Raw genomic sequence first — 27,459 nt, forward strand, 5'->3', positions numbered from 1 at the left:
CTCTGAATACTTTTGAAACCAGCTTCTCCATTTGCTGGGAATATGCATATTGCTGCCTGTACTGCGTATGTTTTACCTAAGGCCATACCACCCTGAGAATGTCCAAACTCTTCGGATCTTGGAAGCTAAGCAGGGTCAGGTTCGGGTCTAACAACACCACTAGCTATCTAAGAACACCACCAAGAGATCTTCCACAAGGCTGGACATGATTGGCAGGGTGTGTGGGATCGTATGGGCAAGTATCTAGGCCAGTGGGGCCCTCCAGTGCTTTGGAACTTCACCCATTTGAAAAGTGTAAAATCCAGACAAATTAGCAGAACACTTAAGCGAGGTGTGTTGTCGTCCTGGCACGACCAGAGAGGGACAGATCACTGCAATGTGCTGGGGCTTGGCCTATGCCCTGTTCTGTAAGGAGCAGGAAAAAGATGTCTCTGGATCTGATGGCAAAACAACAGACAATGCGGCTGCTCCATCCCCAGGAACAAGCACAACAGATACCCCAGCTCCAACAACAGACACTGCAGCCACTCCAACCCCAGGAGCAGGTCCTGCAGCTGAGCCAAAGGACCAATCTGTGCCACTATCCGTTGCCCCTATAAGCTACATCATGTGTCATTGGACTGGGTGATCTTAAGGGACTCTTCCAACCCAAATGATTCCATGACTCTATCATCAGAAGCAGGCAAGATGCAAGTGGGAAAGAGATGCACAGCCTCTGCTGGTGTCTTCTCAGTAACCAGTCAAGTGAAATTCCAACAGAAATTCCAGCAGACCTCACTAACGCAAGTAAAGTTACTGCCTCCAGCTATTGGCTCCACCCCTCTGCTAGGGATTTCTCCTATGCAGGACATCTGTGAGAAGCTAATGTAGACTCCTCACACCCACTCCAGGAATGGAGCAGCCAAGGATTGTGCTAACAGTGCATGGGAAGCTTCAGCAGAGGGGCACCAACAAAGTGGCAGCTCACGTCCCAGTCCTGCACTTTGTGACCAGTAAACATTACCCTCTGTCCACCAGCAGCAGAATTTTTGCACCATTTGGGTGGTGCCAGGACAGTATACATCACTTATTCTACATAATTGATGTCATGAACAGGTCCCACACTTTCCAATATATTCCAGTTAACCACCATTGCTTTTCATGTCTTTTAATAGGTATACCTACACAGCATATAGATGAGGCCCCTCAGTGATATGGTTCAGTGGTGGTCTTGGCAGTCTTGGGGTAATGGTTGGACTTAATGATCTTAAAGGTCTTTCCCAATCTTGCTGATTCTATGATTCTATGGTTATTCCCTTAGTCATTTTAATTCATGACTGGGCTCTATCTGTTATAACAGTCTCTGGGCAGGAAAGATGGTGTGTGGTGTTGGATTGCTGCATGCTGATCTGACTGCACCACCACTGCACTTCTCCAGTTTTATCCAAGTTCACTCTTCATGAATGTAGTGATCAGAAAGGAGTCAGGTTCAGATTCTCAAATCCAAAGCAGCAAAGACCTAGAAGCACATTTTGGCAGCTGACACAAATCCTCTTCTGTCCTATTTAGGCTTCCAGATGGTCTGACACAGCAGGCCCACTGCACAATGGATGTTTAACTGTTAATACGAAGTTTCAGGCAGATCGAGCACCTTGGCAAAGAGCATGCTGATGTAGAAATAGTGAAACCATCCAAGTAGACATACTCAGAGTCATTCTGTATCTAGAACCTGAAAAAAATCCAGGAAGAAAACAGTGATTGTTAAATAATTTCCACTATTGAGCCAAATATTTTAATCTGCTGTAAAACGAGACTTCTGCTGAAGTAGTTTCCAGTTGACTTTGGTCCCTAGTAATATAGTAGTTTCAGCTGCTAAAAGCAATGTGAGTGATGAATCATGTTATAAAAGCCTGTTTAACTCACACAGTGTTGCATGATTCTATGAACAGTCCATACCAAGTATCATACAGTAACAGAAGGAAAGACGAAAGACAAAAGACTATGATATATCCTGTGTAGAATTACTGAAGTCATAAATGCTCTGGAGAGAACGATAAGGGGAACTGCTATTTGATGGGCCTAAAGCACATACAATTTTTCTTATGAGGCTGCTTAATCTATCTGCAAATTATCATACTCTCATACCTGTCACTTCATTCTCCTTCATCCCTAGAAAATGTATGTATATTTGCTAGGTAATGTGTATTTCAGGAAGATGTGCACAGAGGATAACACTGGAAACCAAAAATTGTCAAAATCTGAAGAGATTGAAATGTTTATACTATATACTGAAAAACATGTATAAATTAAGGTAAACAGGGATGATCAAGAACATTGTCTCGTTGTGCTAAACTACCAAAAAACCCTTCTTGAATCAGGGACTTTTCTACATTGACACTAATGGTGGATAGTTCATTTTCAAAGTCATAGTTATAAATCACGGGGGGGGGGGGGGGGGATCTGATAGAAATAACATTATGCTCTACACCTTAATCCTACATTTTCTTAAGTACATGTTAGACAATTGCAAGGAACTTACAAAGCCTTCTTCAAGGCAGCGCCATTCTCCCAGTGCAAGGTTTCACCTTTCTTGTGCAACCCAATCCAGCAGTTGTCTATTTTCAAACACTTGGCTAACGAATGCTAAGAAAACAAAAAAGGGTATTTTGGATGTTTGTAAACATGAGCCCTCACCATGAGAAGCAAATTCCTCCAGTGACTTTTGAGTAGAACTAGTTCATCACTCTGTCACCTAGAACACTCATAAGCATTTCACTGATATTTTAAAGCTTAATTCTGTCTTTGAATTGACCCTTACAGTATCATAAACTTCAGTGAAGTTGTTCAATTCTATACCGTTGAAAATTATTACTGTTCTCTAAACACAGAAGTACCCAAACATCATCTATTGGTTTGTGTCTGTCTATATGTTTATCAAGCTCTTACATATGCAGCAGCTTAGTCTAAATAGGCTGGTACATACAGGTGTTTCCTGCATTTCAGATGGGCATATCAGGACTCCTCCCCTTCCCAATTATTACTTACATAATTTACATTTAAAGATTTTTATCTGTGGATGTACAAATAAAAGAAAGCAAAAGACAGTTCAGTGCTCCGGAAGTTTTCAACAACCTGTAGCAAACACGGCAAAGAATAGTGGAAGGTAATAGAAACAGCACTTGCAATGGGTTAATGTTATCTCATGAGACAACTATTAGCTGTCAGCATGGCCTCCAATAGACATGGAAAGAGTGCAGCCTTCTACTCCTCCACTCTTCCACAGAAACTTCAGTTCAAACGCAACAAACTTTTTTGATTAAACTAGTTTACCATTGACCCAAAAGACCGCAGATCTGTAAAAGTACTGTACACTTTTAGTACCATGCAGTAGTAAGATGTCACTGGCATTCACTGACTAAGTGCAACTGGACCATAACAGAGGAAAATCAAAGTATGTTAACAAACTTCCTAGCACGAGAAAATGTCCAAACCAGTTGCAGCAGGAATAGGCTCCCATGAGTGGTATAAGCATGCCTCTGTAAAAGGCATATCTGAAGATGCAAGCAGACAAAGATGGACAATTTCTGCTATGCTGAAGAATGGTTTTAAATGTTTGGTTTCTTATAAAACCTTAAGTATCCACTTATTTGTTTGTACTAGATGTTGGACAGATTCATACCTGCTTTGAAGATGAAGGTCAGTCCAGGACAGAAGAGTAAAACTAGGCAAACTGACCCATTCTGAAGAGTTTTTCATAAAGTCAAATCCAGGCACCAAAGTAGAGTGGAGCAGCTGCTACTTCTCCTGCAGCTACTGCAGCCACCTAGCTGTGACAAAGTACTTCCCACTGCCGGAATTCACACTTTTTACTTACTTTATAAGGATTTAAAGGATAACAATGGCATGCAAAATAAACAAACAAACAAATTAATTAATTAATTAATTAATTAACTGAAGGAGAGAGATGCAGAAGTTGCATTCTGGTTTGCTGTTGGGGTGTTTTTCCCATTACCATTTCTTCCTGGGTTTCAAAAGTGGCTAGCATGGATTCATTCTCTGCGCAGAAGGTCTGACTAGATGTCCAGTTTTTCCTTCTCTGAGATGAAATAACATTTATTTTTGAAACCCATCCACCCTCTGGGGCACTGTTCAGGAGGACATTTTCCATGTCCATTTGTCCCTATTTTTTTATTTATGGTAACATTCAATGACATGCTGTTTTTAAGCTTTCTGCAGGATGTTGTTGTGCTGCAGCATGGCAAAATGCTCAGGAATGACAAAGCCATAGCAGAGTTAGGGAGGAAATACTGACTTCTGGGCTCTGGCCTCTAGGGTATTTTTACAGCTGAGTATATTGAACAAACAACACCTGTTTAGGGTCTAATTGCAGCTTCTTCACAGTAGATAACTATCATCTATGTTTGCACTCTTTGTCAAAGACAGCCTCTGCCCTGATGTTTTGCCATAGTTTAAGCTCAGCTGGCAGCTAAGTACCACACAGTGGCTCGCTCACTGCCCCCTTTCCCTAGCCAGTAGAATTGAAAGCATGTAAAAACTGTGGGTTGAGACAAGAGCAGCTTAATAACTGAAATTAAGTAAAATATAATGATAACAGAAATAATACCAACAATAACAATACTGATAATATTCACAGGGAACAATAAAAAGTGAGATACAAAAATTCAGAAAACACAAGTGATGCACCAAATGTTGCTCAGCACCCACTGACCCATACCTGGCCTGATCCAGGCAGTGACCAGTTCCTCCCAGGTGACTTCCCCTAGTTTATATACTGGGGTGACGTGTTATGGGCTGGAATATCCCTTTAGCTAGTGTGGGTCAGATATCCTGTCTGTGCTCTCCCTGCTGGCAGAGCATGAGAGACTGAAAAGTCCTTGATTTAGAGTAAGTGCTACTTAGTAACAACTGAAAACATCCTCTGTTTTCAGAATTATTCTCAAGACTAAAGTCAAATCACAGCACTGCGCCAGATACTGGGAGGAAAATTAGCTCTGTCCTAGCTGAAACTGGGACATGTTTTCTCCTGTGATGTCTCCAGTGAGGAGCCATGCCCTGAGGACTGGCTGTACTACAGAAGAGGTGTCACTGTCACTCAGAAGCCATGGAGATTGGAGCCCTGCTATAGCTACTGGCCTTCCCTTGCAGTGACCGCAACCAAGAACCGATAAGGTGTCCAGTGCCTTGAATTCAGTGCTGTGTCTGCTGCCATAACAGTTTCTGTACTCCATCGCTTACTCCTGGTATAGCTGGAGTGTCCCATGTAGAAGACTTGTTTGCTGCAAGTCAGCACAGCCTACAGACTTGATCAATCAACGCGGTTTGTTCACAAAAACCCACTGTAGGAATTCTGTGATTCCGTTAGAGGGTATTTCAGAAATTTAAAAGGGAAGCTACGTATAAATTAAATTAAAGCCTGAAAGGATATAGAAATGGAGTTGTGAGTCATAGTCACTAATAAAGAAGGTGTGGTTGGGTTTTTTAAACTGGCAATTCATGTGTACATTTTAAGTTAGGCAATTTAGCCTGTCATATCAGCTCACATCCTCTAGATGTTCATTCCCGTTCCAAGATATCCAAAAGTACGGTCAACAGTAATTCCTACACTAAATATAACTGTAAACTAATTCTAAGTTTACAGACCATGGTACACATCTATGTGTTTCTTGATACAGATCTTTTAAACGGTGCTTTCTTTAGCATAACAAATGCTTTAGTTGCCGTATAAGGAGCAAAAATGTGTTGTTAGTTCTGTGCAAAATAGTCAATTTCTCTGTTTCCACAAAAGGCAAAGACTGTCTGTGGCTATATGACGTTGGGACTGATTCGGAGAAAACTCCAGGCACAAACTTGCCAACAAAGTTTTCAAGCTGACAAGCAGGTATTCTTTATTGCGGCGCCGGGAGACACAGGGGATAGCTCCGCCTAACGTGTGTCCCCGTATTGCTATACAAGCCATCCTTATATAGTCCCTGGGCATGCATACATATTTATGAGGCTACATATAGATTACATCATTTTCCAGAGAGTTCCCCGCATGCATTCTTTTCGATTCTCCTCTCCGTCCCTCCAGGAGCAGAGGGAGGGCAAGAACGGGGAGAGTGAGTGAATGAGCTGTCTGACTGGGTTTAAACCATGACAGACGGAGCGGAGAGGAGAATCGAAAAGAATGCAACTCCCACGAGTTGAGATAAGAACAGTCCGGTAACTAAGGTATAACACAAATCACTGCTGCTGCCACCAATAATAGTAATGATAAAGGAAATAATAAGGGAAGAGAATACAACCGCTCACCACCAGCCGACTGATAACTCCCCCCCCCTCCCCCCCCACCTCCCAGCCTGACCAAGCACCGACCGATACCTCCTCCAACCCCGCAGTCCTCTAGCCCTTCTGGGTACCTCCCAGTTCCCCCCCGGGCATGACGTGATGTGGTATGGAATACCTCTTTGGTCAGTTTGGGTCAGGTGTCCTGTCTCTGCTTCCTCCCGGCTTCCCCTCCTCCCTGGCAGAGCATGAGGCTCACAAAGTCCTTGGCCAAACAAAAACATCATTGTTACCAGCTCTGTTCCCAGGCCGAAAGTCAAAACCACAGCACTGCACCAGCTACCAAGAAGGAGAAAAATGACTGCTACTGCTGAACCCAGGACACCATCCCTCCGGGAGTAGGGGGAGGGCAAGAAGGGGGGGGGGGGGGGGAATGAGTGAGCAAGCTGTCTGGCTGGGTTTAAACCACGACACACCTGACATCACCTTCATGATCAATTTAGCCAAAGACCTTGAGATTTGTTCTGTGGACTTTGTCACCCTCCTCCACCTCTGCTACCATCGTCACTAATCAAGGGATATGGATATTGCACATCTCTCTACAATACTGACTCCCACACTCTTGTCTTCCCCATCAGGATTGTTTTAAACTGCTTAAGCTTATGGTTCTATTGGAGGGACACAGTTATATCCCAGTATCTCTCCAATATTTTACTGTGTTGATCTCAGTTTGGAAAAGATTACAGCTAAGTCTTCTGTGCTTCATGAATTTGTAACCAATACACATCTCATCCTCTCATATTTTATCTTCCAGGCTTCATTCTCCTTCACACTCTGGCTATCTCTGACAAGCTATTTTATGCTACTCACATTCTTTTTTTTTAACAAAGGCTATATAAACATAGAAAATGTTATCCAGTTTAAATGTAGTATGATATCTGATTTCTTTTATGGTGCAGTAGAGACATCTAGTGACTATTTTGTGTTATTAAAATGCAAAGGATTAATGTAAGATTGCAAACCCTTGAAATACCCTTCTAGTGATCAGAACTATGCTTACCCACTCCACCAAATCCATGAGAAAAAATCTTTACATGCTCTCTACCAAATCCACTGAGAAAATAATTTTGTCAGTTCTGTGCAACTGGTAATACACAGGATGGAAAACAGTGATCAAACATCACTGCCTTCTGTGCCTCCAGAGTCTCTTTTCTCTTTTCCCTGATGTCTTCAAAAACCTTGGATGCTACAGTAAATATGTTTAGTCTAGGTTTCCATCACTGACACTGAGGGCACAGTTTAGTGCCTAAGTGCCAATACAAATCCCTTCCTCGTGTTATTTTGCTGCAGTAAAGACTCTGCCTCAGGACATCTTGCCTGTAAAGTCATGAAGCAAATGTCTTTTTCATCAGCATCATCCATCTCCTGCCTGCTAAGGGAAGGGGAAGATGTTGCAATTAGAAGGGGAAGGATGTTGGAACTGGAAGGGGCTTGGAACTAGATGATCTTTAAGGTTGCTTCCAACCCAAGCCATTCTATGGTTCCATGTTTCTGCGTTCCTTTGGACAGAAATATTTTAATGCTAAAATTTGCTTACTTTGATGACTACAGGTAGGTGTCTAAATCTAAGCTCTTTACTTTTACTTTCCCATTAGTAGCAAGAAATATGTACCTCCATGCTCCTAGCATCTTCTGAAAGGTCCGAGGAATGTCTCCCAACAGGACAGACTAGGTGAAGGAGGCACCAGGGGGTGCAGTGTCCCTGCAGTGTCCCAAGGGGCTGCTGAAGGGCAGGACATGGCTCCGAGGTAGGCACTTTGAGTGTGACCACTCCATGCTTGTTTTCCGAGGTCAAGCTGATGGTGCTTGTCTCTGTTGCCAGAAACCTCCTTTCTATAAAAGGAAGACTGTCTTGAATCATTAACATGAATCATTAGCTCATGATGGACAGAGCTACTAAAAATGCCTTTAGCAATCGAATTCTTCCATTCCCCTCAGGTTGCTCAAGGATGGCACAATGTCAAATGCCAACTTACCTCCAGTCATCCTATTGCATGAACCCCATGTTGCAACAATCCTAATCAATGGTGCACTATTACAGAGGATGATCAAGAGCAGAGGTAATGTATTTGCTCTGAGTGCTGAGAAAAGCTTGTGGTCTTGGGCAGGGTATTGCACCCAGATAAGGAACAATATGGTAGCACAGCAGTGTCTGTGCACGGCACGGGTGAGTTGTTAGCATGGTACATGCTGGAGAGCCCTGTAGGATGTTACAGCGATTAATATGCAGTGTGAATGTGAGAGGTACTTCCAGAGCGGTTGTCCTTGAATGGTGTAGGCATGCATGCATACAGTCACAGCAGGCAGCTGGAGGCATGGCCTGGGGTGAAAGCTTGTTCTCTGGCACTGAGACATTGAGAGCTTACTCTGTGTTACCATGACATACACATGGATTAAATGCATGTGTATCTACGGAGGCACATGTGCAACAGTTTCCTAAAGATCCCTCAAACAAAAAGTGTTGTATTATGTTCCAGTGCTGTTGTTTTTCTGGCCCCATAGCATATACATAGGTCATGTCTAGGGATGTTCAGTTTCTTCTTTTTGCCTCTGAAATGGCTGATTTCCTGGCTTTTTTTTTTTTTTTAATTTGTGGGAAATCACCTCTGTTGTTATCACTGTTTCTATGATTTGAACTTGACAGTCTTCAGCAAGTCTTCCAGTATGGCTGAGTAGTTTATATCTACTACAAACCATTGCAGTAGAATAAAAAAGAAGTCAATATGCTTTTCCTTAATCTTTCCTCCTTGTCTGTTCAAAGCATATGGTTTGGAAGGCTGCATAAAGAGCTTGGCCTTAGCAGGTAAGACAGACAACAGCAAATTATCTCACGTCAAACTCTTCTCTGGAAGGTGAAGGCATTATAGACAGCTTTTTATTTAACAACACGTAAGCCCATTCTTGAAAGAGTTCAATGATTTAAGCTGAAAAAACAAAGTGTTGTCCACTGTTTCTCCATGTCTGGTCCAAAGAGGGCAGAACACTGCACTTCTTGACTTACAACCATGATAACTCCATTGACTTCATTTTGAACTAACATCCATACTATAAGGGAAAAAAACAACCATGTTGGCCTTTAATGAAGATTTGATGACCAACATGCAGATCATTCACAAATCAGACTCATGCCCCTGGGATATGAGGATTAGCATGTAGTCTGGAGCTGGTTGAAGAGCAGAAATCCTTCTAGGAGAAGAATTCAAAGTTTTGGCATTTTAAGTTACCACACCACACCCCCCCCCCCAAATTAGATACTTCTCTATGGAAATTTTTTCTCTGAAAAAATCTGAAGAAAATAGAAGGCTGGCCTAGTAGTAATGTTTAGTTTCACATTCAACTTTTAAAATTAGTTTTAATCAGTATGAGATAAATGCAAAAATGATTAAAAGTGCAGAACAAAATTATCCCAAATGTCTTGAAATGAACTATTTCAGCAATGTCAGTTATTCCCTCTGTTCCTCCCCTCATCATTGCTTTCCGGTTTCAACCCTGAAGTAATGAAGTTTAGGAGGAAGTGATCTGATAATCCCAAAAGGAAGCTGATCTAATAATCATGATCTGAGTTTTCTGTTAAAATACATTTTAGTGTCAGGTTGGTTTGAAGAGGATATATACATACTCAGAGTGTTGACAGCTCAGGTTCCAAATGAAAATGTGTGGGGTGAAGGTCACAATTTATGAAAAAGTTGATAGAAATTGCAGGTATGCAGTTTTTAGTAGAAGTGCACCAGCAGAAGTGGCCGAGAATTCAGAAATGTTTATCAGAAGCTACAAGGAGAGAATTTACATTAAAAAAAAAAAGAAAAAAGGTGTCTCATTTCCTTCCGGTTTACAGACATCTAAACATTTCTTTGGACCTAATGTGGTATGATGGGTGGGGTGAGGCCAGAAAGGGTGTGATACGAGGTACTACTTCAATGAGTCCATTTTGATTGCAGATCTGAAAGCATCTTTTCAAAATGGCAAGTGAGGTGGTTTATGCAGAGGTATTGCCCAAGGAAAGAGTGCATTTTACTTCACAAACTTCAGATACAGGTAAAAAAATGGGCATCTTAATATTACTTACTTTGCCGTTGCTTGGTGACACATTCTGTAAACTTTAATTTGTTCTTAAATCAAAGCATGAAGTTAAGTCATGCTGAAAGCATTTTCATAACTATTAATCTCCATCTCTGTTTATTATAAATCTATTTGCTTGGCAAATTCATGTTTATTAATAGAAGTAATATTGAATTCTAGCAAAAGTAAGGAATGACCTCTAAAATCCCATTCTGGATTTCAGTAGTATGGCTGAAATGTGCTGTTTCTGAAACACATTAATGATCAGACATTGGAGATATTAATACAGAGTACTGGAAACATTGGCGTTACAGTACACTGATAGCACTGAATGGGCTTCTCTATCCTGCAATACATTTGCATTTTATATTTTAATTCAATTCATTTTCTAAACACCAGAAATATTTTAAATTGTAAAATGATAGTTCTTTCTCTTTTCTTTTTCTTTTCTTTTCTTTTCTTTTCTTTTCTTTTCTTTTCTTTTCTTTTCTTTTCTTTTCTTTTCTTTTCTTTTCTTTTCTTTTCTTTTCCTTTTCTTTTCTTTTCCTTTCTTTTCCTTTCTTTTCCTTTCTTTTCTGTTTTCTCTTTTCTCTCTTTTCTTCTCTTTTTTCTTTTCCTTTCTTTCTCCCTTTCTGCCTTTTTTCCTTTCTCCCTTTCTTCCTTTCTCTCTCTCTCTCTTTCTTTCCTTTCTTCCTTTCTCTCTCTCTTTCTTTCTTTCTTTCTTTCTTTCTTTCTTTCTTTCTTTCTTTCTTTCTTTCTTTCTTTCTTTCTTTCTTTCTTTCTTTCTTTCTTTCTCTCTTTCTTTCTCTCTTTCTCTCTTTTCTTCCTTTTTCTTCCTTTCTTCCTTTCTTTGTTTTTTCTTCTCTCTCTGCTTCTGTCTGCCTCTCCTAGAAGTTCTATGTTGATAAACCTACATATTAGAATCAATAAAGGTTTATATAATTTGTGTGTGACCTACTGATATCTTCAACTATAAAACTGCATTACTTCAAAAATTTATTTTCAAGAAATAAAGCAGAAAATATAACAATTAATGGATATGATTAGGAATACTTCATGTTTTTAAAACAAAGTACCAAGTTTTATTTTTTAAATTCTGGTAAATAAATAGATCTTTGCTAGTTATAAGACAATTAAGTATGGGAAATTTATTTAAAATTATAATGTTCAGAGGTCACAGTATGAAAGGAAAATGTGTCCTGAATATGTTAGCAAAGCAAAATTTATTCTATAAGTTTTGTAGATTCCTCCTTGGGACACGGTACTAAAAGTATAGGTATGACATTCTTGTCTTTCATGTGTTAACTCAGTTTGCCCCTTAGATTGTGTGATCAGTTCATGGTAAAAAAGCAGTACTGCCAGGACAATCTCCATTACCCCAGCGCAGAACTACATCATAAGTACTTACAGAAAAGAACACACATGCCCAGTAAAACTAAACATTTGTACAAAATGATTCAAAATTTCAGAGTATAAAAGTCTGTTCCATATTTTTTATTTTTCTCACCTGAAACTATTCTTTAAACATTGTTGTATTTTATAGTCCCAAGTGCTTTCATGCAGCTTCACAATGAACTTCAATGAATTATGCTTAGAAATGGCTGTTGTAAGTGATCCCGAGAGCCCTCTAACCCAGTTACCTACTTGTGAAAGTCACCAGGATGAGAAGCTTGGAAAGAGAGTGCTTAAAAAAAAAGAATGATGGCCAATTGTGAGGCTAATTCAGTAACCAAATTCCAGGCAAAATGTGTTTCTTGTGCTTTAGAGTGTGACAACATGGTGTTTACCCCTCCATAAGCTTTTGGTAAAACCTTTTCAATTGCAATGACTATATGCTTGTTACTTTGTGAATCTTGCATCCCTTGTGGTGTCCTAAGAAATGCTTTTCTTTAGTAACATCCTAAAGCAATTTCTTCTACCAGCTGATTGTAATATCTTTCATGAAGAAATACTTCGATACTGAATTTTTAAAACTATCAGGGTGTCCTAGTTGTAAAGTAAAAAAACCCCTATCTATATGATTATAGAAATATATAAACATATATAGAATAAAACATAAAATATATAGTATATAATATAAAATACACAGTATATCATATGTACCATATCATATACAATACATAACATATAGCATGTAATCTGTAATCTAGACTATATATTAACTGTATAAAATGCATATATAATTTATTATATATAGTATAAATATATATAACATTAAATGTTTTTGTGTTCTTATATATGTAAATTTCCATTATATATTTTTGTAATATCTTCGATTTCCCCATGTGCTCAATTGCTTTCATAGTTAAGAGCATGAGCTAAGGGAAATTGTAGTCCTCATTGTCTGCCAAACGCTGTTAACTGCTCTGACTCCTTGCCTGCTGCGCAAGCAAGATGCTGCATTCAGCATGGCAGGGATTTGACAATGCTTGGCACTAAAAAAGGTTTAGATTCAGTATTTTTCATAAGCCTAAGGTAGACCTCAGCAGCTTTGACAATCCTTAGGAGGTTGCTTTTCTTCAGGCAACTGCTTGGTCTTTTCTGTGCTACAGTGAGTTCAGAGAGTTAAGTTGGCTGTCATCCACCTGCCTGAAAAAGCTCAAAGGAAGCAGTTGCTGTCTTACTCCATGTGCATTTTACATTAGATCATTGATATAGCAAGACTTGGAAAGGCTAAAGTTGCTCCCGTGAGACAGGAATAGCCTTGGCCAGCAAAGAAAAGGGGTTTCATACTGCCCTGCCTCTGAGCATGTTTTGGAGAGATTTCAGTGTTTGTGCTGTCTTATCTGATTACATAGCTCCCAGTTTAGTCTGCTTCCCCATGCCCGCTATGCCTGTCCCCTGGCTAGTCTGCACCCCGCTTCTCCTCTTCCTTTGGTCCTCTTCTACTTCTGTGATTGTGATGGATGTGGTGGATAGAGTTTAATCTCCACGTTTCTGGGCTTGACCTACATTTTGCACTGCTGAAGTCTGCATTTGCTCCTGTTCCCCATGGCACTTTAGAGTACAATCTGATGTTTCTGTTAAGAAAAAAGCACATCTTCTTTCAGACACTATCAGCAAGCAAATTTGATATAAGTAGCTCTTGGGGAAACAGGCAAAACATGCAAAGCAGGAAACCTACAAGGCAGTGTTGATATAAAAATACAGCTTTTTCTTCCTTCCTTCCTCTGCCACACCTAGCCAAAACTGCTGGGGTCAGTCAGGCATATCCCATAGCATACTGCTTCCCCTCTCCCCCTTACTCTGACAGTTCATCAGCGGATTTAATATCACAAGATGGAGGATAAACTGTGACATTAGGCAGTTCACCACCTCATTAAGTCTCTAATCATCTTCCTTCTCCCAAGAGCTTTTCTATATGATAGCGATGATTTGGGCCAACAGTCCTGCAGACACCCTCTGGGCAATGAGATGTCTTCTGGGAGTACCTTTAAGTTTATAAATTTGAAAGCACTGCCTATGTGATGCAGTTCTTAATAGAGGTCAGGTACTTAAACATCATCTTTGCCTTCACTGAGCTTTACATCTAACACTGGCCACTGAGCTAAACAGTCAAAAGAGGACACTCCTTTTACAGTTATAGCAAAACAGATCTCTTCTGTTATGTAGATGGCCAGTGTAAGCATCCATACATAATAACAGGTAAGTACAGACAAAACCTCCTAAGATAAGGAGAGCAATGCTTAGCTCTTGATGTTAAAGCACAGCAACCTCAGAAATCCACCCATTTTCTCAGGAAAACGGCTGCTGTTGAAAATCCCGTTGCCACTTCCTTTTCCAGCCCAGCTTGCAGTAGTGTTGGCAAAACTGCCCAGGTGACCAAGCACTCCTGAGAGCCTCTCAGATGAAAACTCTCCCTTGTTGAAGCTTGGGTGGGCAGGAAATGTATGGGTTTCCAGGCAATCCCACTCCTGTGGGAAACTGCCCCTGACAACATTTTTAATGCTCTCCCTTGGTTGTAAAACTCCTGTAACACGACTGAAAACATTCTTTTAATGGTTGCATCCGTGCTGGTGGTTACCAGGGCATATGGAGGGTTTGTACTGACTGACCACCAGATACGCAATGGGGAGATCTCCAGCAGCCCCTGGTATGTGCATTGACCTTTGCCCTGTCAAATTTGAAAGCCTAATGTGGGATGGTGTTATAGAAGGTGCTGGAGTGCCTGCCACATGCTCCATGCATAGCAAGAGGCAGTCCTTTTGCATTTGGAAGGCATGTCTCCCAGTAATAGAAAAGCTAAGGCTTATTTTGCCTGAATGTGCTCCGTCTAAAGGCAGACATGTCTTAGCCTGGTATGTGAAATGTGGGTTTCCAAGCCCAGGGGAATGGGTGTCTCAACTCAGTGGAGGATGAAGGCTGCTGCAATTTGAGTGGTGGTGCCAACTGTGCATCAAAGATGGAAAGTTTCCTTTGCAAGTGGCTCTTAGTCATGGAAAGCATGTGTCCAGGGAACTGACAGAGGAGAGGACCTCCTCTGCTGACAAATGAGAATGGTCATGAATTAAGCAAAGCAATAAAGATTCAGATAAGTCTATTGTTAAGTCTTCTCTGGACAAGTTTTTGTGTTCTGTGACTAGCAATGGGAGACGGGGGGGTGGGGGGGTTGGGGGGGGGAAGGAAGTTCTGATGGAAAATTGACTACAAACAAGCCTCCCCTTTTTTAGGAGAAAGCTGAAATAATGGTTTGTACTGAAAATCTGTGCTCTGTCTGCAGTAGTGCTTACCAATGATTAATTAAAACCTCATTTAAATACATAGAAGGATGAATCTGAGGAACAAAAAATCTGTGGATGAAATGGAAATGTTTATATTTTGCATAATATTTTACATCTGGTGGTTTACTCTGAATTGTTAAAAATTCCATTTAATTTGTAAGTGATTGAAAAGCAGCTTGTCTCTGCTCTACGCACATGCATAGTTTTGTTCGTAGTAATTGTGCTCCTCTTATAAAAGAAGACACAGTAGAAAACAGGTGTGCTTCGTACCCATATGCAAGATCTGAATTCACTTGGAAGAAAAAGTTTATTGAGAAGTAAATAGAAAAAACTAATTTAGCCAAAAAAGTTGCCATTGATTGACTACTGATTACAGATTGAACATATACATGCATGTCTAAGATATGGAATACTAAGAAAGAAACTGAACTAATAATAGTATAGTGTGATAACCTACAGTCACTTAAAGGGGTTTTTAATTTTCTAAAATTTAACAAGTTAATAACTTTTGTTATTTATTTGGAAAACTGCACAGCAGGACACTTATTTGCATTACCTTTTCCATGTTTTCCACTTATTTGCATTAACCTCTTGTCACATTCATTCAATGACACACAAATATTATTTGGAAATGAAAGAAAAAAACAACAAACCACAACCTCTCTTGTGTATGCTTGGTCTTCCCACTATCTCAGGGAAGGACTGATGCCATAGGGTACTGGATGCAATGAGAATGGCAAAGGCTGAATTTGGGCAGGTTATCTAATTGTAGCACTTTTTGTCTTTACAGGTGATCCAACCACATACACGGAGGTTAATGTGAAATGGCACAGACCTGAAAGCACACCCAAGACTATACATGGAGGTAATGCAGTACTGCAGGACACTTCACATTTTCTCAGTATGTTTTATCCTCTTTGTATACCATTATAATTACATCTAGTGGAGGAGTTTCGCAGGGCTAGGTGTCTGAAGAGATGCTGGTGTGATCTAAGCAAATTAAAGGACCTTCAAAACCTTTTCCAGCTGGTGGTTTTCCCAATGACTGCCTGATGGCTACTGGTGACTGTGTTCAGTGTCAGCAAGTGGAGTCACAGGCCCCCAGGCTTTCATTAGGCTGAACTTTCTGTGCCTCAGCCCCAGCTAAGGCCATGAGGACCCACAGGGTTGGTGTCCCTTTGCTCTGGGACTCAAGTCAAGTGAGCCTTGGGCTTATTTCTGTGCTACTCATATGAACAGCATCTGGGAGCAAAGGGTGGCCGCAGGGCCGGTTGGTGCAGACAAATTTCCCTCCATAAGCCTCAGTACAAGCCATGCTGGACCAAACCAGTCCCTGGCCACTTTACCTCCTTTGGGCTCCATGAGACCTGTCTGCCAATGCATTCTATTTCAGAAACACCTGTATTTAAAAGGCTGTGTCGTACCTCACCAAAGTGCATGGGTTTTTTTTTTTTTAAAGCACAACATAGACAACATTGCAGTATGCTGCTGGGAGCACAGTAAGAGGTCTCATGTAGATCATGGGAACGTCCACTGGGGCTGTTGCTGGACATCAGTTCTGGGTGTAAAAGAGAGAGTAAAAATCTAGGAGTAAAAACTGTGAGAAAGGAACGGTTCTCAGCAATATGACTTGCTTTCTTCTAAGAAGGGACCAGATGGCTCACCCCAGAAGGATCCCAGAAGAAAATGAACATACACCATGCAGGCAGTGTAGTCCACTGGAGGTCCAGGACCTGGCAGCAGGACAAATTGCCATTACATGCCTCAAGTGAGTTAGACCCACATAAAACACAGCAACTCTCCACCCAGCCAGCAGCACACTTTTCCAGGCATGGGACAGTATCACTTACTATGTTTGCTGCAGGTGATTTTGATCCATTTTTCCTGCTTCCCACTCTTGAGGGATGCTCAGAATATGTGGTTAAAATGCATTTTGCAGTAAAGGCACTTGCTAACTCTTCTGCTCTTTTTAGCGACAATTTCTGTCTATTGTTTTTCATTTCCAAATACATTAGGGTGAATGAACAGGTCAGAAATAATATTTAAAGCACAGAAAATTAGTTACTTTCAGAAAGTGATAGCTAGAAAGCAAAAATTAGGTTTTGAAAAGTTATTTGGCAAGATAAATTGCATCTATCTTTTCTTAAGTAAAAGTCTTAAGATGCCTTAAACCGTTTTCTCAAACTGTGTAACCAATCCTGAAAGTAAATCTGATTATTCAAAGTGAAAAAATATATTGGGCATGAGTTTTAACTCATGAAAAAGAAGAAAAGGAAAGAAAAATTGTGCAATTCATAGGAACAATTAAGATATTTATAGATTAAATGTTAGCAGAAAATGCTAGTGAGAACAAATGTTTCCATTTGTGGCTTAATTTGGCCTTACCACAAGGAAAAAGAAACTGAAAGCTTCTGATGGTCTTTCTGATTAAAAGTAGCAGTCGGGCAGACAAGAGAGTGGGCCAAGTGGAGATCTCAGTCCTGCTGTTACAAAGGCAAAACCAGTTTCTTGCTTTCATTTAAATGTCCTCTGGTTTTATGCCAGTGAAACCAGGACTGGACTGCAGCATGAGAAGTGTTGTCTGTAATGCTGGTTTTGATATATCCCTATCAGCCCACCTGTTAGTTGGCTGCCTTTTTATATCCCAGTTCTCCCTTCCTTCCTTCCTTTCTGTAATTCTGCCTACACTGCCTGTATGTCCAGGTGATCAGAATTTTGTTCAAGGAATTTCACAAGCCACATGATATGTATATGGATAAATGTGATCGGTGAGCCTTGTCCCTTCCCATTCTTCACTGAAATCTCTTTAAAATCACAGAAGTCAGGTGTTTGATCTAATTCTAGATTGTTGGGGGTTTTTACCATACAGATCAGCCTAGAAAGTGTTAAGGAATGGGGATCAAAAGAACACAATGGTCCTGGGCAGGATTACCGTTGGAGCAGAAAATGATGGAGGCAGGAATTTGACTAAATAAACAAGTACTGCTTTGTTATGCTTAAAAAGGGTAATCATCCGGGGAAAGAGTCTCTAGAATTTCAAATTAGCCATAAAACCTTTTGTTAAAGCCTGTGTGTGAACTTCAGGATTTCCTTGTGGGTCTTCAGTTGTGTAACCTCAGAAAAATAGCCCATAGTAGCATGACCCTTGCAAGCTACTCTCCAAGGGAAAGGCAGGGTATATGCAGTGTTGGCAAAGCTGTCCACTGCAACAGAAGGTGAGAGCTCACGTTTCTAAGCATCTTCTCAACAGCTATAATGATAAAAATCAGGACTGGCCCGGAAGAGGTTTCTTCAGACTCTGAAAATGTGATTTTATATATAAACACCCATATATACAAGTTTATATACATGTAAACCTATATACATACATAAATATATAAAGTGATGGGATATATATATTTTTTTTTTTTTACTTACTATCTAAAATGCTGGGACCCATTGCTTTCCAGTTTTCAGGCATTTGGTTTTTGATTAAGAAAAGAATTTCCAAAGCAAGATTTAGCTTCTACAGGTACATTTAGCTAAAAAACTTCAAAAAGTTTTCAGCTGCATTTGCAGCACACTGAGAATATCCTCATGAACTTGCTCTTCAAACAGGTGATAGATCTATAGCACGCAGTGCAACACATTCCTGCTGAAGGCCTACCTACAATGATTTTGTATACTCCCGTAGCTCAGAACAACAGCTGACTTCCTTCTGCCTGTGGTGAGACCCCTCTCCCTTATTCTTTTGGCAGTGACCTGTTTGGAGAACTCACACTGGTGTTATGTTGCTGTCGCCCTATACTTCACTGCAGTGATTCTGCTCATCAGTGTCATCCTCTTGGCAGTGAAATGTCACAACCTCTGAGACAGATGCTGCCATCCTCGTAATGCACAGAGTAAGCCATTTTTATATTTATGTTTTCATACAGTACGGTTGCATCTATCAGAGGAGATGCAAGGAAGTGTCCCAAGCCAAATGCTAAAGTCACCATCACAAATTCAACCAGCCAGCCATTCACAGTGACACTAGATAACATCTAGCTGCTGGTGTATGCTGCAATTAACGGAGCAGCTTCAGCAGAACTGTAGGTATTATTTCTGCTGCTTTTACTGCGAGAAATTTAATCACTTAATCATAGGTGTCTTGCAGCTGTGGAGTGAAATAATGCCTCAGCTCTGCCATGACAAGAAACAAGCACACGGCTGGGTGCAACTGGAGGTGATTCCCGTAACCACTAGGGTTGACAACCAGGATTGACAGTAACCTGGTGAAGGGAGAGGAGACAAGCCACCCATGTTGTTCAGTGTGGGATTTGAAGGAAACCAAGAGAACAGTTGTCTGATTTGGATTAGGTATGTTAGTGAACAGCCCTCCAGAGAAAACCTTCCCATCCACACCTAGTGCTTCCTGTAGAGGTACAAAGCACGTTTAATTAATCCTCCAGGCCGCTCTCTCTGGAAGCCATCACTGACCATGCTGAAGACACCATGCCCCATCCCATGCCAAGACCAGTGTTCCTGTCACTGAGCATCTCACAAGTCATATGTCTGCATGATCATGACTCCATCCCAAGGCATGGCATGTTTTACCATGGTCCTCATGGCAAATGAGTGCCCTCTCTTTACTTGCAGGACACTCACAGGGGATTGAACTTCAGTGAGATACTCTACTTCTGTTGGCTTTTGTCTCTCTTACTTCCAGATAACTCGGCAGAGGAAGGCTCTGTTTCCTCAACAAAACAAGACATAATGCTTGTTTATTTTTACATTATTTTCTCTGAAGAGACCTTTCTGAAAGAAGACAGGCCATCAGTCAGATCACTCTTCAGTTACGCCTTCCAGGGTCTCCATTAAACTTCTAATCTCTCCATATATGGACAAAACATATATTATTACTTGGAATTTGCTTAATCCTGTAATAGAAGCAACCATCCAGTTATAATGGTGCATGCACCAAGGCATGAGGTCAAGCTGCTGCTTTGAAAGTTGAATTTGGATCTTGTCTAGACAACACAACTGACCCTGTGGACCAGTTTGAGACATCACTTTTATTTCACATCTGACTTGATTTTGCAATAAACTTCAATATAAATAAGCTTTTAGATTAGGTATGTGCAAGTGAAAAAATTCATAGATAAAACAGGGAATGTGAAAGGTTGCACTGAACTTTTTCCCGAAGCCTAGGTTTGGATGTGATTTTTCTTCTCCCAACAGCTTTTAGTGGGATTTGTATGAAAGGGGTGTTGAAAGTGCAAGAAACTATTTGCTTAGTAGAGAAGTCTCATTCTCATCCCCCCACTGGCTTGAACAAAATGATTTTGTTCTACTTGTTCAGAAGAGCTTCTCACAGAGATACAATATGTTTCTGTTTTGGGGCAGTAATTCATTCTGTATTTGTTTTGTTTTGGCTTTTTTTTTTCCCAAATCCTATGTCTTCAGTTAGAACAGTCCTGCACTGGAGCTGAGCCACCTTAGGTTTGAGATGCATTTGTCTGTAATTATGATTTTTTATTATTTTTTATATGCACCAGAAATCAATAAATAGATTTAGTAAAGCACTTAATATGCTGGTGGTTGTTCTTAAGTTAGACTAGAAGAAATATAACATTCAGTATTTGTATGGCTGTAACACCTTTGAGCTGTTGTCATAATGCAGGATGCTGCCCTGATAAGTACTAAAGACAGGATCCCTGCCCCATGGAGCAGAGCACCATATGAATAGTAGAACATGTTTTTTTTTCTTCAGATCATCCTTTTGTTTGCCAGATGCTCTGGAATAAATCCAGGTCTTCAAATACCATGGAAAAACTAGTGTTTAAAAAACAAAGATAAGAAAAGAAGAGGTAACATTTTTATCTGAGGTAACATTTTTATCTGAAATGGACCTGCATGTTTTTGTCATTCACTAAATTGATCTGATTTGGCTGGAAGAATCTTAAGATAGGTATCTCACATCAGTCTCCCAGATAACCCCTACAACCAAGTGAATTTCCAGTCCAAGTTAATTACCTCTAGCTTTCTTTAGAAGCAAGAAAAAAGCCATAGTCTTTAAGAGCTAAAGAGATGTGGTTTTCCATACATAACTTGTTCAGTAATAGCAGAGTATTGAAAAGGAACATGGAGCAGCAGTCATTAATTCCTGGCATACAGGCCCTACTAAGCAGAAAGTCATTATTTCAGACCAAGGAGCTGAGCTGAACTGAACACACATCTACACAGATGCTGCATATGCAAATGCAGCGAAGAGAAAGGCGTATCAGGACCAATGACAAATTATCACTGATTATAAACCAGACAGGGACTCACCGGATAACCCAATCTCCAGTTACTGCAGGCAGATCTACAGGAATTTCAGTGGCAAGTCCTAGCATCTCAAAGGCAACCACCTGAATTGTGCAGACAACTGGGTAAGAAGCATACATATACTGCCCAGTGACTCTGAAGGGGGAAAGTACTCTTATTAAAATGAGTTTTAACTAAACCTGAAGTGACTGGGGTTTTTTGCTGGTTACTGAGAATCTGGAACACCAGTCAAAACCTATCATGGTTTTGGCAATCCACTATAGCATTTAAGGCTAGTTTAACAAAGTTAAATATGAGCTTCTTGCTCCATAAATTGTGTTTTCTGAATCTGGGTGGGTTTGTCAATGTTTATAACCTAACTAGCAATGCTGTAACTGGAAGTATTTCCCAGCTGATGACTTTTGGCAGGCAGAAAGCTACACATGGGCAGGTTTGCAGCGGGTTCTTGCAGATCCCTTTGGGCTTCAGTCAACTTTTTGGCCAGCGCAGCCACACCAGTTGATCAGCTCTCTGCTTCATCAGCCTGGTTGCTCTCAGGGACAGCTTGTGATGGTTTCTCATCCTAGCAATACTAGGGATATGGGCAAACAAAATGACTCTCTCCTTGCAACTGTTTAATGCTCACACCCTCCTACTCCGAAACATAAAGGCAAACTCCTTCTTAAACACTGCCTGAGTGAAAAATGCCTTATCTGTTACTGAGTTGTTTAAAACAGTTGCATGGTCATTGGTAATATATATGACATCGCACATACGACACATGATATCTAAAAAATCATATGTGACTATATGGTAAATACGGTGCTAGGGAGTTGTCTCTCTCCTTTGTTTCCTCTCTCTTTCCTTTTCCCTGGAGCTTCCACAATTCCTTATATTGCATTTTTTCTCCCTCTGGCTTCAGACACATCCCAGGGCTATGAGGAACACTCATTCCTGCTGTTCTGGCTTGGCCTCTTTTTTCCTGGCCTTTCAGCCATTCTTTCAGACCTGGCTGATAAGCACCATCCCTTTTATTTGTGGACACAGTAATGCATGCATAAAGACTGAAGGAGATAATGAAAAGAATGCAAACAAGACAAAAAAAGGACAACATTGATTGAACTGCACAGACTAAAGGAAACATTTCAGGACCTTGATGAAGGCAAATATAAAAATGTAAAAAGAACAACTAAAATTCTAAACTAGGGGTAGCTTCAAACCATTTTCTTTGGAAATGCAGCATACTCTTTTTAAAGGCTGCAGTGTGGAAATAGGAGGGACAAGAGCTCACCTGAAGAAGGAGGTACTATCATTCATCTTTTCAACCCTGTACACCTTCTTTCCTAGACATCCAAATTCTGAGCTAGCAGAACACTCAATATTCAGGCTCTGATTAGCAATTCTCACCACTGCATAAATTCCTGAGAGAAATTGTAACGAAGTCTACTTATGTGGAAAGCAACAGAAATGCTGTTGTGGCTAATGGGTGGCATCAAGTCACCAAGTGAGAACTTGGTTAGAAAAAGCTCTCTACCTGCCTATGCAGGAAATTATCCTAGAGCAAAGCCATCTTTACAGGCAGTAGAACCTCAGAGTGGAGATCTGATCCCAGTTGTGTCCTGCTTCCATGCACATGAAAGTTGTAAGACAACTAACTGTGCTTGGGCAGCAAGGGAGTCATGGCACGTCCTAGCAGGTCCTCCAGCAGAAATGCTTGAGAGACTGATGATCTGGTTAGGACCTGTGCTGAGAACATGGAGAAACTTTCATGAGCTGTACTGCTTCATTTTGTACCTTTCATAAGGCTTGCTTGCCTGCAACTGAATGTTTGGTGTGCACATGCTCAAGATGTGTTACTCTTCATAAATAAGTCAAATACTCCACCACTTCCTGGACTTCCAGTGTCTTGGAATGGTAAAACTCACACAGCTCCTCCTAAATGTCAGAATATATCATAGCCTGCTGTCTTTGAAATAAATCAGCTAACCACTTATCTGCACAGCTGGACTCTCCAGTCCACACAGGCAATCTTCCTTATAGGTAGGAGACTTGAATAGTTCACTCTTAAACGTCTTTTCTTTTTGCTACAAGAAGGTTCACTGGGGAGGAGAGCTTTCTTCAAACACATTCAGATCTCTTCCTCTTTACTCTCTGTCTGCCATGGAGGCTTCATTTGAGACAGCAGTAACATTGGAAAAGGTGGTGTTACAAACACAAGGTAACCTTAGCACATTTTGAAGTTCATTGATTTTTCAGAGGAGAGATTTCACCTAGAACCCTTTCTTGCTTCAAGCTAAGAATTGGCTTGCCTACATTCCTGAAGCAGAAAATACAGTGACTGCAACACCTCATGACCAGGTTGTACAAGATGTTCAATGATGGATAACGATGGATAAGAATCAGGCAGCCCTAGATGCCTTACTCATCAAACCTAGGTTTTCTCCCTGAATGAGTTTGTAGTATTAAAATATTGCAGAAGTCTCAAATGTATCTCACATTGCTTCTTGAATCTAAGCCACCCTCTGTCTGTACTGAACAGAAAACTACCTCTGACTCCTGTGGTCTGGACTAGCCCTGAACTCCAAGGGTATTTTCAAAGCCGTACCATCAGAGTATTACAGTTTTGGTCCATTCAGACAGGCTTCTTTTGTTTTCACAGAGGACAAGCTGGGGACCAGCTCTGTGGATATATATGTTCTTCAACAATACATCTGTGTTTGTTTTATTTCTTTTTTCTGATTGCAGTATGCTAGTCTTGTGTCTGGGGTGCAAGTTCAAGTTGATCCTCCTCTGCAAATAAAGTATGCACTCTTGTATGTTACTGTACTCCTCAGGGACTGGGGGAAGGCAGAAGGTCTCCTAGTGCTTTTAGTTCTAATTTTCCCAAATATAGCTGTGACACAAAGGTGCAGAAAACCAACACGTGCCCCTGGCTCCCAGGGATGTGCTAGAGGATGATGAAGTAAATTAGAACATCATACAATTTCACTGTATTCCATTCTGTAATCCCTAATGAATTACGAGCTGAACAGAGCATCGAAGAAGAGAATTATGTTATGGGGAAGAAATATCACCTCATTTTGTATGTTGTGTGCACTTATGCATGAATGTTCCTCATGGTGATTCTGGTATCTTGGAATCTGGAAAACCAAATGGGGACCTTAGTGGAGGAGAAGTGGAATCTAGTTTACGCATGGTCAGCTGGGCTGGCGCACAGTGGACAATCACATGGTAAGTGAATTCTGCTTCTTCACTTCTTCCTGTTACTTTCTTATAGCTTTTCTTTAGTTATTGACCAAAAGATAGACAGCGAGGTCAAATACATCCTCTGTTCAACTCTTTTTTTATTAGGAGAGTTGGAATTTGGTGAAGAAGGGGTGGTTCCCATAGTCAACCACTCCTCAGCCATACATACCCTACCCCAGAGAGTTTGTGAGGACATCAGATGAGAGCTATGCAGGAAAGAGAAATTGTGCTTTGGGTAAAAGTCCATTATTACAGTCATCAGTTTTGCTTCAAGGAGAATAAAGTACTGAATGATCAAACTTTATGTTACAAAGCATTTGGGGCAAAAATGGTGTTCCTCAAAATATTTATTTTCACTACAAATTAAGATGTGCTTTTATTTTAACTGGTTTAGATTTTTGTATTTTCTTTCTCTACTGGAATACAGAAAGACAAGACCACGAGGGATCCTCTAAGACCACCCAAGAGAGTCCAGGCCTCTGCGTACTAAAGGGAGCTCTACCTGAAAGTGCACCACAAGCAACACAAGATCTGTAGTGCTTTAGATGTTTCTGGAACTAAGAAAATACATTTTGAAATGAAAATTTGAAACTGTTTTCCTGAAACTAAGACAGGATATGAATTTCATTCCTTATGACTTAGTAATGCTTTGATGCAAGTATTGGGAGGGATTTTTCCGATCAATCAGAACTTAAATACAGAAAACTATTCCATTAGAAAGTTTCTAGCCAGCACAGCCTAGAAGAACTCCATACATTGGCATTATCCCTTATTAAAATAATTACATGTTTAATCACTGAGTAGTTACTGAGTTCAGCTCTGCTTTTGTTCTTTGCAGGTACATCCAGCATGTCTGAAGAAAACTGGAGTGGATCAGAGAACAGTATTTGAATTCTCTTCTTGGTATCCTACTTTTCTTGAAGAAAATCAAATTGTTTTACCCTTGATATATGTTTCTTATATGAAATACAGGTGCTTTAGATGGGTAATGCATTTATGCTGAATTGCCACTGCAGGCAGTGCAGTTGTTCACTGTATGAAGACAGAATTTTTTAATTGTCTCCAAGTGGTGATTTCTTTGGTAAAATGAAAGTCAGCTTAGATCTAGGTCCAACTTTAGTTGGCAGTTGAATCCATCTGACCTCATCTCACTACTCAATGGTATGGCAACACAGAGAACAACATCCCATGTACTGTTACTTTTAATAGCTGATGCTGTGGTGTCAGCCCATCCTGGAGTTTTGGATATGAGGAGTCAGATGCAGATCACTGCTAGTACCAACACTTTGCCTCTTTATCCTGCAACTTGATTCAATGGGACAACTTATCTCCTAAATATTTATGCTATTAAATATAATCCGTATCGCAGTTCTGCACCTAATCTATTTATCTAGGTTACATCTGAAATACATACCCAAATGTCACCGTGTAATAACATTTTTCAATAATTTTGTCTTTTTTCTCTCCCTCTGTAGTGTATTACACAGCTGTACCACAGTGGAAGTAAACAGCCATTTTCCCAACATTTCATTTATATAAAAGGAAAATTCAAGCTACAACATGAAAAGCATTTCCCCTGATGAATAGAAGCACATAAAGCATTAATAAAAGAGTATTCTTGAATTTGTTAAAATCCTCACGTCTGTGATGATTTTCTTCACCATTTCTTAGAGTGAAAATGTTCATGGAGCATGAGCATGTAATAACAGATCTATTTGATACCTTTCCTTGGTGTGTCAGAGTGACAGTCTAGAGTGATTAATCGTCAACAGCTTTTGTCTGTGCTCACCCTACAGATTCCTCAAAGCTGGAATACGGTGAGCTGGAGACTACCATTTTTTGTGCCTCATCTCGAGGATGGTTTACAGAATGACAGTGACCCTTGTGCTCAGATCCAAATAATGATGAGGCATGTCACTGAGAGCAGAAGTTTGAACAGCAGGACTTCTGTTAGTTCATGACAACTAATGAAAATAACAGTCAGCCCTGTTCTTGGAGCTGTATATGGTCTTGCAGGGGAAGCAGCTGAAGTTTCCACACACTAACTGAAAAAGCCTGGAGCTTTTCTGTAGTGTGGAAGGACTATCAGAGTAGGAATCTACTTCCACCTGAGACAAACTGGATGGGTCCACTGAGACATAACATACAATAATTAAAATATTTTAAGATTTTCCATGCTATTGATCATTCTCCAAAATAAACTCCACTGCTAGATGATATAACAAACATAAGGCACGCTACAAGTTGTGAAGAGTGTTGAAGCTGCCTCTTGTCCAGAGATTGCATATCATTTTTGCCTTCTTCACCTGCTGGGATAAAACTCACACACACAAAAAATGAGGAAGTTATTATTAAAAATGTAACAATGAAACAATTTGTTCACTAGTATATTTCAAAGGGATTCCTGAACTTCCTGTGCTTCTGAACATGACTCATGGCAAAAGGCTGAAGCTCAATTTTCTTGATCCATTTGCCCACAAAGTCCATTTCAGAGCCTTATGTATCTAACTTGCAGGATGATTTTTCCCTATCTGTGAGACTAAAACATCTTTTAATCTACATTAAGAGATAGTCCATCCAGCTCCCAAATTCCTCAGGATCAGTGCAATTAAGAACAACATGTTTCTGCCTTGATTTCTGCATCCTGAACTCCTTGAAACCTTATGTATCTTCAGCGTTAGGCACTTCTTCGGCCTCCCATTGCCTTCAGGTCTGGGTTCCTGCAAAGCTGCTGTCCCTGGCTGACTGTTCTAACTGCAGGCTCAAACATTACCAAGCTTGAAAGCTTGGTTCAGCAGCAGAAGTAACTCGTGGACCCTTGAGAGTTACATGGGTTACAGTA

At 40.4% G+C, this 27,459-nt stretch overlaps 2 long non-coding RNA genes across 4 annotated transcripts; one reads left to right on the plus strand and one right to left on the minus strand.

The window, feature by feature from the left end:
- Positions 1–8,366: 8,366 nt before the first annotated feature.
- On the plus strand, positions 8,367–20,652 carry LOC133216553 (uncharacterized). Of its 3 annotated transcripts, XR_009726668.1 has the most exons (5): positions 8,367–8,384; positions 10,263–10,359; positions 15,895–15,969; positions 18,842–18,985; positions 19,792–20,652. It is a non-coding gene; the product is annotated as an uncharacterized LOC133216553 (long non-coding RNA). The 3 variants fall into 3 exon arrangements; XR_009726669.1 differs by lacking the exon at positions 8,367–8,384 and having other exon boundaries at positions 10,192–10,359; positions 15,895–16,005; XR_009726667.1 differs by lacking the exon at positions 8,367–8,384 and having other exon boundaries at positions 10,213–10,359.
- On the minus strand, positions 16,559–27,225 carry LOC133216563 (uncharacterized). Its single transcript, XR_009726670.1, has 3 exons — positions 25,403–27,225; positions 21,396–21,527; positions 16,559–16,837 (listed from the first exon to the last, which is right to left on the minus strand). It is a non-coding gene; the product is annotated as an uncharacterized LOC133216563 (long non-coding RNA).
- Positions 27,226–27,459: the final 234 nt, after the last annotated feature.

Source organism: Neopsephotus bourkii, unplaced genomic scaffold (genome assembly GCF_033783945.1).
Source record: "Neopsephotus bourkii isolate Nb327-2 ecotype Australia unplaced genomic scaffold, CSIRO-AGI_Nbou_v1 NB_107, whole genome shotgun sequence".
In the NCBI taxonomy this organism is placed as follows: Eukaryota; Metazoa; Chordata; class Aves; order Psittaciformes; family Psittacidae; genus Neopsephotus; species Neopsephotus bourkii.